Consider the following 8,901-nt stretch of genomic DNA (forward strand, 5'->3'; position numbering starts at 1 on the left):
TTGTGCATGGCTGAACTGTAGCATATTCTTTATCTGTTATTTATGCTGGTTCAAAACAAGTCAGCTTCTGAAATCATGTGATATGGCTATGGTAAAGCATCACAGAAAGTCATTTACTTCTAGCACTGAATAAAGAACTTTATCTGAATGAGGCAAACTGTAAAAGCTATTGTTTTTCTCTTTCCCTCTGCTTCACTGCAGATCTTTAGAACTGTCCCAAGCCTGTTCCTACCTGCCATCCTGTTACCAATTTAAAGAAAGAGAACATGTGTTCAACAGTTGTTGCATGGGAGGCATCATCAGGCCAAGGTAATTGTCGAAGTTTTAAAACTCTAGATAAAAATGGAATTCTCCTTTATTTTCTTTTTATAACTCTGTTTACAAATGAACCACATTAGAAGCAATTTGGTAACATGCTTTCCTGGCCAGGACAAGTCCATTGTGTGTTTCAGTTGTCCTCCTGCTAGTGTTTCTCACACTGCTCCGGCTGCTTCATTGTGGATGTAATTTGGCTACAAATCACCCCCCACTTCCCATCCCTAATTGTTGATGGTCTTCTGTTACAAGGACAGTAGCCCATTCTCTTGGATCCAACACCCAGTCAGAGCACACTGACCACTTCCTAGGCTAATGTCCAGTGTCTAGGGTACCCTGGCCGCAATAGCCATCTTCAGACTCCTGTCCCTTTAGGATCCTGGGCTGACTGCTAGCTCTGTGTCCCTGAGACTTCCCTTTGTACTCAGCCTCAGCTGCCATCTCTGCTGCCTCCCATAAATTCTTCATGGACCTGTATCCAGCTGTAATGTCTGCCATTCACAGTTTGCACCACATGAGGCTTCTGCTCCCTTGGTTTGCTTCTTGCTGTGCATGTGATTTCTCAGATTCCTTGGAGCTTTGCTCTGTCCCCAGCACACTATGAAGACCCTCCAGCAGCCCTTCAGCTCCTACTTCCCTTCTCATCATGCAATTCACCGTCTGTTCTGCTACATCATTGTCTTCCCATATACAGGAAGAGGTCACTTATTGAAGCTGAATCTTTTCAAAGAGTTTCTACACCCTTTCACTAGTGTCTGGAAAAAGAGACTGGCTCTGCTTTTTCTGCCTTTTAGGGTCAAAAATCACCAGGGAAGGGGCTGATGGAAATAGTTGTTAATTTCCTGCTGTGGAAGCCACACTGCTTAGCAGATTCATCACACTGTTTAATGATGCTTTTGCTCCCTTTTACTTGCAATCCATAACATTCTGTAGTATCCACCACTGCACTTCTTTCTCCTTTCTCTGTCTATCATTTGCCTTATTTCTATGGTTCTCATCACGGTTTCCTCTTTCCAGGGCCGGTGCAACCATTTAGGTGACCAAGGCATTCGCCTAGGGCGCTAGGATTTGGGGGGCGGCATTTTCTTCGGCAGCAACTGCGGCGGCCGGATCTTCGGCCACCCCAGTCGCCGCCGGCATTTAGGCGGAGGGAGCTGGGGCAGGGGAGTGCGGGGAGGGCCGCCTGCAGCAAGAAAGGGGGGGGCGGCACACCGGGGAACTCCCCACCCCAGCTCACCACTGCCCCGCCTCCTCCCCGAGCACGCCGTCGCTGCTTCACTTCTCCCGCCTCCAAGGCTTACAGAACCTAAGCTGATTGGCGCCGCAAGCCTGGGAGGCGGGAGAAGTGAAGCAGCCACGGCGTGCTCTAGGAGGAGGCAGAGCAGGGGTGAGCTGCTTCACTTCTTCCGCCTCCCAGGCTTACGGCACCTAAGCTGATAGGCGCCGCAAGCCTGGGAGGCGGGAGAAGTGAAGCAGCGACGGCGTGCTCGGGGTGAAGGCGGGGTAGGGGTGAGCTGGGGCTGGGGAGGTGCCTCAGGGCGGAGGGTGGGGGGTGGGGAGCTACCGCAGGGGAGGCGCCTCAGGGCGGAGGGGGGGAGCTGCCACAGGGGGGGCAGGGCACCTCAGGGTGGGAGCTCAGGGATAGGGGAGGGCGCAAGGTGGAAGTTTTGCCTAGGGCACGAAACATTCTTGCGCCAGCCCTGCCTCTTTCTTATTCTTTCCACTATTCCCTCCAGCTCCCCCAGTTTTCCTCTCTCACTGGACACTTTAAGTATGAACATGCTGCTTATGTCCCTTACGAGGCTTGTGGCTCAGCCTGCTACCAGCTATTCTAATGATTGCGTGTCTGTGCAGCACCTCCTGATTTTATAATAATGCAGCATGATGAGATTACAGAAACTGCATAAATAAAGTACACAAATAAGGTAATCTGCAATGATTGATCTGCAAGCTCACACCTTGCAGAATAACATTTCCTTGCAGGATCAAGATTCAGAAGATTATTTCCTCAAAGCAGTAAGCTGTGACATCATGGCAGTCAGATGTGGGAGATTTGACACATCTGATATAGGGTATGTAATATAACCCCAGACTTCTAAGGATCCTCCAGTACTTAGTCTCAAGGGGTGAGTCAAGGACACAAATGCTAATCCTTACCTCTGATGTAGTACTGTGTGTAATACCTACTTGGTGTTACACAGTAACGATAATAATACATTGGTTATATTCCGTTCTGGCATTGTGACCCAGCATCCTGATTGCTTTCTTTGTTACAGATGAACATCAGGCTTGAAGCTTTAGGGATTTTTATACAACAACTCCCAAACCACTTTCCTGGTCAGTATGCAGTATTTCTTTCCATTTAGCAAATATTCCATCTTCTCACTCCTTGCTATGAGAATCATTATTCTGCATTTATTTGCATTGAGCTGCATTTGCCATCTGTTACTCCAAGTATTTAAAAGCTCTAACTCTCTCAGTGTCTAATTGCATTGTTCCTCATAATTTACTGGGCCCACCAAGTTAGCCCACCATCTGCAAAATTGTAAAAAAAAAGAAAAAAGAAAAAGAAAAGCCTTGCTTTTGGTATTGTTACCCAACCAAACCACTTACTGTATAAAAGGATTAAAAAGATAAGACCTTGTCGTTGATTCCCATGGTTCCTCTTTTGTAGGTTCTTTTTTTTTTAAACATTCTGGTTATAGCTATTGTTTGCTTCTTGTCCCTTATGCACTATTTAGGCTATGAGTATAGGGATTATTCTTTGATGTGAAATTTGTTAACTGCCAACAGAAACACCATACAGTTGTATGTAGTATCCTCACAACATTTTAGTGATCAATTAAATTTTCCTATCGAGATATTTAAGCTAAAACTCTTTTCCCCATTTTTTCCCAGATTGGTTCCCTTCAGAATCTTAACAAATGTGTAGCCACCTAGGACTTCAGTTGACACTCTGCTGTAACAATTATCACTTGCTGGGGTTTAAATGGGGAAACTGAATCACAAATCCACCCAATTTGGCCTTATTCAATTTTTGCCTTTATTTATACAATTTCAGACAAAATTATTGTCACTTATTTCGTCTGAACATACATTTATGGCAGACAACAAAAGCAGACAAGACAGAATTGGTAAAGGGCTGAAGTTACCACATACCAGGGCATTGGGATGTCCTACTATACTTCTTCCTTTCAATTTTTCACCTGCTGTTTTTCCAATTTGGGCTTGTTCACATAGGTTTTTTTATACATTTCTACAATACAGATTACAATGAACATGAAGCAGTTAACAATAAGCAAGTGCAAAGTCATATTAACTAATCTGTAATGTTTCACTTCCTCCTGCCTCTTTTTCCAGTTTCAAGGCCTGACTACACTTAAAATGCTACAGTGGTACAGATGCAGCTGTGCCGCTGTTGAGTGATTCCCTGTAGAAACTATCTACGCTGAGAGGTGTTCTTTCATCAGCGTAGATAAACCACCTAGCTAGACTGATGGAAGAATTCTTCCATTGCCCTACATGGGGACTTAGGTCAGCCTATCTATATCGCTCAGGGGTGTGGATTTTTCACACCCCTGGCCAACATAGTTAAACTGACCTAATTTTCTACTGTAGACCAGGCCTCAGATATCCTTCTAAAGGATTATGGGCCAGATTATGTCTGGCCCTGCATGGGTGCATAACAGTGGACTGGGAAAGCATGCAAGGAGCCTGCTTAGCCGTAGTGCCCTTCCTCAAACGTCAGCCACATGTGGATGGGAAATAGTGAATGCTGGCAGAGGTACCCGAAAGGGACCAAAATAGGCATGAATTGCCCCCATTTCCATTTCCCTCAGTCCAGCTGCCTAGGTGCAAGGGAGATTGCACACTGCATCCAAATAAAGGGTATGCAAACTCTCACAGCAAGATGAGCTCCCTACCAGACTCAGACAGAATTCTGGATGAGGAGTTGTAACCCTTATGATATAATTCTGTGCTTGGTTTTTGACAGCTTGTTTTCACTTCTGTATTTTTCTGAATATGTTTTTTTGGGCTGCTTTTTTTGGGGGGGTCAGTTTCTTGCTTCTTCTGGACACATTTTTTGCACTGAAAAATATTTCACTAGAAAGATATTCATAATAGCATGAGCATGCTTTCATAACAAATGGTCATTTCATGATTAAGCAATTTTTTTATTTTTTTTGTATGTTAAATTGAACTGTTGTGTTATGGTTGTGTGTTGTTGTATGCTTTGATCAGTATGCATATTCCACATAACTTTTTTGGACTATGTACCGGCCTTAATTCCTCTTCTTGGCACCCATTCCTTGCATTTTTCCCAGACTTAGTGCAACACCACCCTTTTCCTCTCTAAGCCCAAATCTACAAAAATACAGTGTTCATTGAACCTTGTACATTGTATCACAAACCCTCTAGACTTGAACTATGGAGACTTGAGACTTGTGTTGCTTTATATGGCATGCAAGAGGAAATCATGTTTGTTGCTGTCATGGTGTAATTAGACATTGCCTACTTTATTCAATAGAATCAAACTTTTTTTTCCTTGTGAAATATGTTCAAAGCTTCACAGATCTTAAATAAATAAATAAACAAATAATAACCTGAATTTAGCCCGTAAATAGTGCTGTTCACCTCAGCTCTCTGATAATGGTAAAGAAGTACCATTTTGTAGACAAGGACTACAACATAACACCATTTTCACAGGAAGTTCAAAGTAAATGAATGATTTATTACATTCCGGACTGGGCAACAGGTTCATGAAATATATATATAGACCTAGATTTTATCTTAAGAGACTCATCTGGAAGCTAGAGGTGTGCCAGTTAAAAATATCTGACTCGGCTAACTCACAGATACTGTGTTCTTACTTGCTACTGGTTTTGTTTTAGCTTGTTTAAGGGAACTGGTAAAATAAGTTTTTAAGATCAAAACATTATTCGAGAGTTCCTTTATTAAGTAATGAATTACAATGTAGTGCCACAGAGTAAAGCAATCTGTCATATGACCAAATATTTTTGTTTCAAATAGAAATGGGCCAGGACCTAAGAGTTAGATCCAAATACACTTGATTTTGAAGCTTTTGCATCCAGAATAGAATTGTACATTTTCATCCCATTTTTCAATTAAAATTACAGGTTTGCTGTGGCCAGAAGCAGGCAATGAGTATAATCTGTGCACACGTGATTAATCCACGTACATTCTTCTGCTTAATGATTCAATGTACAACTCAGCAGTTCAGTTAATCTCTATAAGCACTACAGAGAATGGGATAAATGCAGAGGGTACGTCTTGGTGGTGGAGTGCAGGTTGGAAAGGCTTTCTCCCAGCAATGGCCGTTGAACCCCCAGGCAAGAACTGGTTGTGAGACAGATGGGCTGCAGCATTTGCTGGCCTATCCCTCAGTCAATTGGCACTTTGGCCTTGCTTCCTTTCCTTTTCACGTGCTGCTGGAGTGTCATCAGTAGGGTGTGCATGTCCCTTTTGCATGGCTAGTGATGCTGATGGAAAAGAAAGGAGGGGCTATCCCATTGCAGCACAGTTGTGGCTGCAACAATGGCAGGGACAGTCCTAGTGCAGCCATTGGCTTAAATCTCAAGTCAGCTGAAGTCTGACCATTTTAACAAGCAGAAGTGGACTTGCAGTTTTGAGTGGGCCTACCAAACAATATTCACTGCCTCCCTCCCTACCTGATGTAACCAATTCCTGTACACAATGAACACACCCCTGTGTAGAGGGTCAGACTAAGGAGTGTAACAATTTTGAGGAGGGTTGGTGAATTAGGTTTTAGAGACGTGCCCCATTTTTAATGATTACATAAAAAATATGTCCCACCTAGTCCTGTATCATCCACTGGTCAGTGTGTATTACATACGTAATCTACAGAGAATATAAATCTTTATCTCAAGCAGTAGACACTCATTTTTTTTTTATCTCTGGAGGTTCCTGGTTCAATCCCTGATATGATGGCTAGGTTGGCGGCTGTCACACTTGCAACCCTGCAGAGAAATTGGGTATAGTTACATTCCTTTTGTTCTCTGAAGTGAAGGGACTGCTCCCTCTGTGTGCTCCCTGGATGCAAGAAATGGTAAGGAGGGACAAGAAAGACCCAAGACCACAGCCCAGTCCCAATCCACTGAGCGGTGGAGTTGGTTGGGCATGCAAACAAGTTTGCTGCAACCCATGAAGGGGTATAGTCTGCAGGTGTCCTTTGTATGCATGCCCAGTGAGTTTCTGGAGGAATTCTGGCACCACAATGCATGTTTCTTGTTTTAATGGCATGGGAGAATCCTTAGTTAGAGAAGTGTATTAATGGCAGATTTCCATTTATTTTGATATATATGTTATTAATTTCCAAACAGTTCGAATTCTGAATGTCCCTTATGTAATTCAGGTCTGTCAGACCACAGATCTCAACAGGTGAATTTATTATGGTTGTCTCCTTGTATATATTGCAGAAATTCAAGGAACTAACAGATCTCATTAGCATTTTTTGTTCTCTCAAGGTCAGAAGAAGAAAATGGTCAGCTAGAATGAGCGACATATTTTACCCAGTCTCCTCAGACACAGTGATTTTTATTACAGAATTTTAATTGGGGCTGAGAAGAGCCCTAAGAGAATATTGTAAATGACATTTTGGAAAAAAAAATCAATTGCTCTTGAATTTGAAATTATAAATACTTTCTCTGCATTATTCTGCAACAGTAGTGAAAGCAAACATAGTTCTGCCTGTTATTAAAAATCCCTGTTTTCTATTTATTTTCTGACTTTGCAGCTATTCATTTGAAGTGGCATGCCATTGTGTTTTACTCCCTGGGGAATGACGTTATATTACAGTTATCTTCCATATTCAGCTTTAATACATGAAGAGTTAGTAGCACAGGAGCCTTAATTAACTGCATTTAATTTTAGTTTTCATGAGGATCTGAACACTGCCTCTTACACTTCATTAGCCTGCTGTTTTCAAGAAGAAAATATGTTTTAAGGTGTTACTAATAGATGAAAAACATATTTACCTATTTATGGGTAGATGTGCCAAAAAGATTTAAACTAATTATATATTTACAGCAAAAAGTAAGACTTCAGGTTCTTTAATTTGAATTTCTAAATATGTTCCAAATAATAAAATTAAACATTCTATCAAATGTCATATGCTACAGCCACAGGTATTTTAATAACTTAGTGTTTAAAAAATTTAAAAATGATCAAGGTTAAAAATAATACTTGTACTTTATTAGTTCTCCATCTTTACTTTTTCTTATTATGCCCAGCAATTCAGCAATCATAATATGGTTATCAACTGGCAAAACAAAATTAATCAGGTCTAATATACATATACATATACATACATATATATATATCAAGGTGCAGTTAGTTGTTTACTGTGGGACAAATGTCAGTTTTAGTTGTTTACTGTGGGACAAATGTCAGTTTAAAAAAAAATAAATCTCCCAAAGGCTTCCTAGAGAATCCACCGTCTGACATTCACTTACTGGACTCAGGATGAAAAGGAAGACTTGAATTGTACAGTATGCTATAGAGAAGAGAGGGTGATCAAGTTGTTTTGTCTGGAAATGAGGCCAGAAATGCAAGGAGAAGAGTGTTGAGAACCTAGTCAAAAATTTGCACATTTAAGACTCAGTCTAGCTTTGCTACCCTCATAAAAAATAAGCTATTTTGCTTTCCCATTACTGTACAGTATCTATTCTACCAAGATGATAGAAGAATAGTCCATAAAGTTATGCACACATTTTGAAACACTTTATTTACATTTTCTTTCTTGGCTGTATGTCCATTGACTTTTACCAAGATCTCCTTGTGATTATAGTCTTGGGATAGGGATGGGTGGGTGTTCTAAGGCAAAAGCATTCTTCAAAGACACCTTCTCTCTCTACCTTTCACAAAGAAGCTTTATTGTTTCTTTTGCAGAGTTTTGCAGTAGGGACACTAACTAGAAATTAGTCCACTACAATATTTACTGTGTTTATATACTGTATGTATTTATATACTGTATGTAAATACCATAATGCATTTACTCAACAAAATTAAGTGGCACACATTTTGAATAAAAAAACATTCTTGGTGAAATTATCAATATTTCTAATATTTAATTACAATTTTCTTATCCATAAAATAATAAAACTGGATACTTCTGCAAATACTAAACATTTGCACTGTTGGTTATAGACAATATGTGATTGAAACCCAAAGAAATCCAATTCTAATTTCTTGCCAGCTCTGATTTCTAGAGCCTTTATTAGATGGCAAAGATAATATGAGGCTTCTAAATGTGATGAAATTAGCAGCATGCATGTCAACAGACTTCCTAATGCAGTCTCAGAAAAAAAACATGTTAGCCAGCATGTAATTCTAACATTCTAACATTGATGCTACAGACTCAGTTTTGCACAGATTGTTAGATGTGTGTTTATTGTCTTCCATTAGAAATAAAATGCTAGATAAATTGAGTTCAGAGTAAGAAATCATAAGCTAACTGTATTACCATTACATTACACTTCCATTACATTACATTAAGATTTAAAAGACATGAACTTCAGTACAAATAAGTCTGATCTTCAACATAGA

General features: G+C 40.5%; 1 long non-coding RNA gene across 1 annotated transcript; it reads left to right on the top strand.

Annotated features, from left to right (window-relative positions):
* Positions 1-221: 221 nt before the first annotated feature.
* On the top strand, positions 222-2,701 carry LOC123371219. Its single transcript, XR_006579727.1, has 3 exons — positions 222-309; positions 2,299-2,387; positions 2,592-2,701. It is a non-coding gene; the product is annotated as an uncharacterized LOC123371219 (long non-coding RNA).
* The last annotated feature ends 6,200 nt before the right edge of the window (positions 2,702-8,901 follow it).

The sequence above is a fragment of the Mauremys mutica genome, chromosome 5, assembly GCF_020497125.1.
Source record: "Mauremys mutica isolate MM-2020 ecotype Southern chromosome 5, ASM2049712v1, whole genome shotgun sequence".
Lineage (NCBI taxonomy): Eukaryota > Metazoa > Chordata > Testudines > Geoemydidae > Mauremys > Mauremys mutica.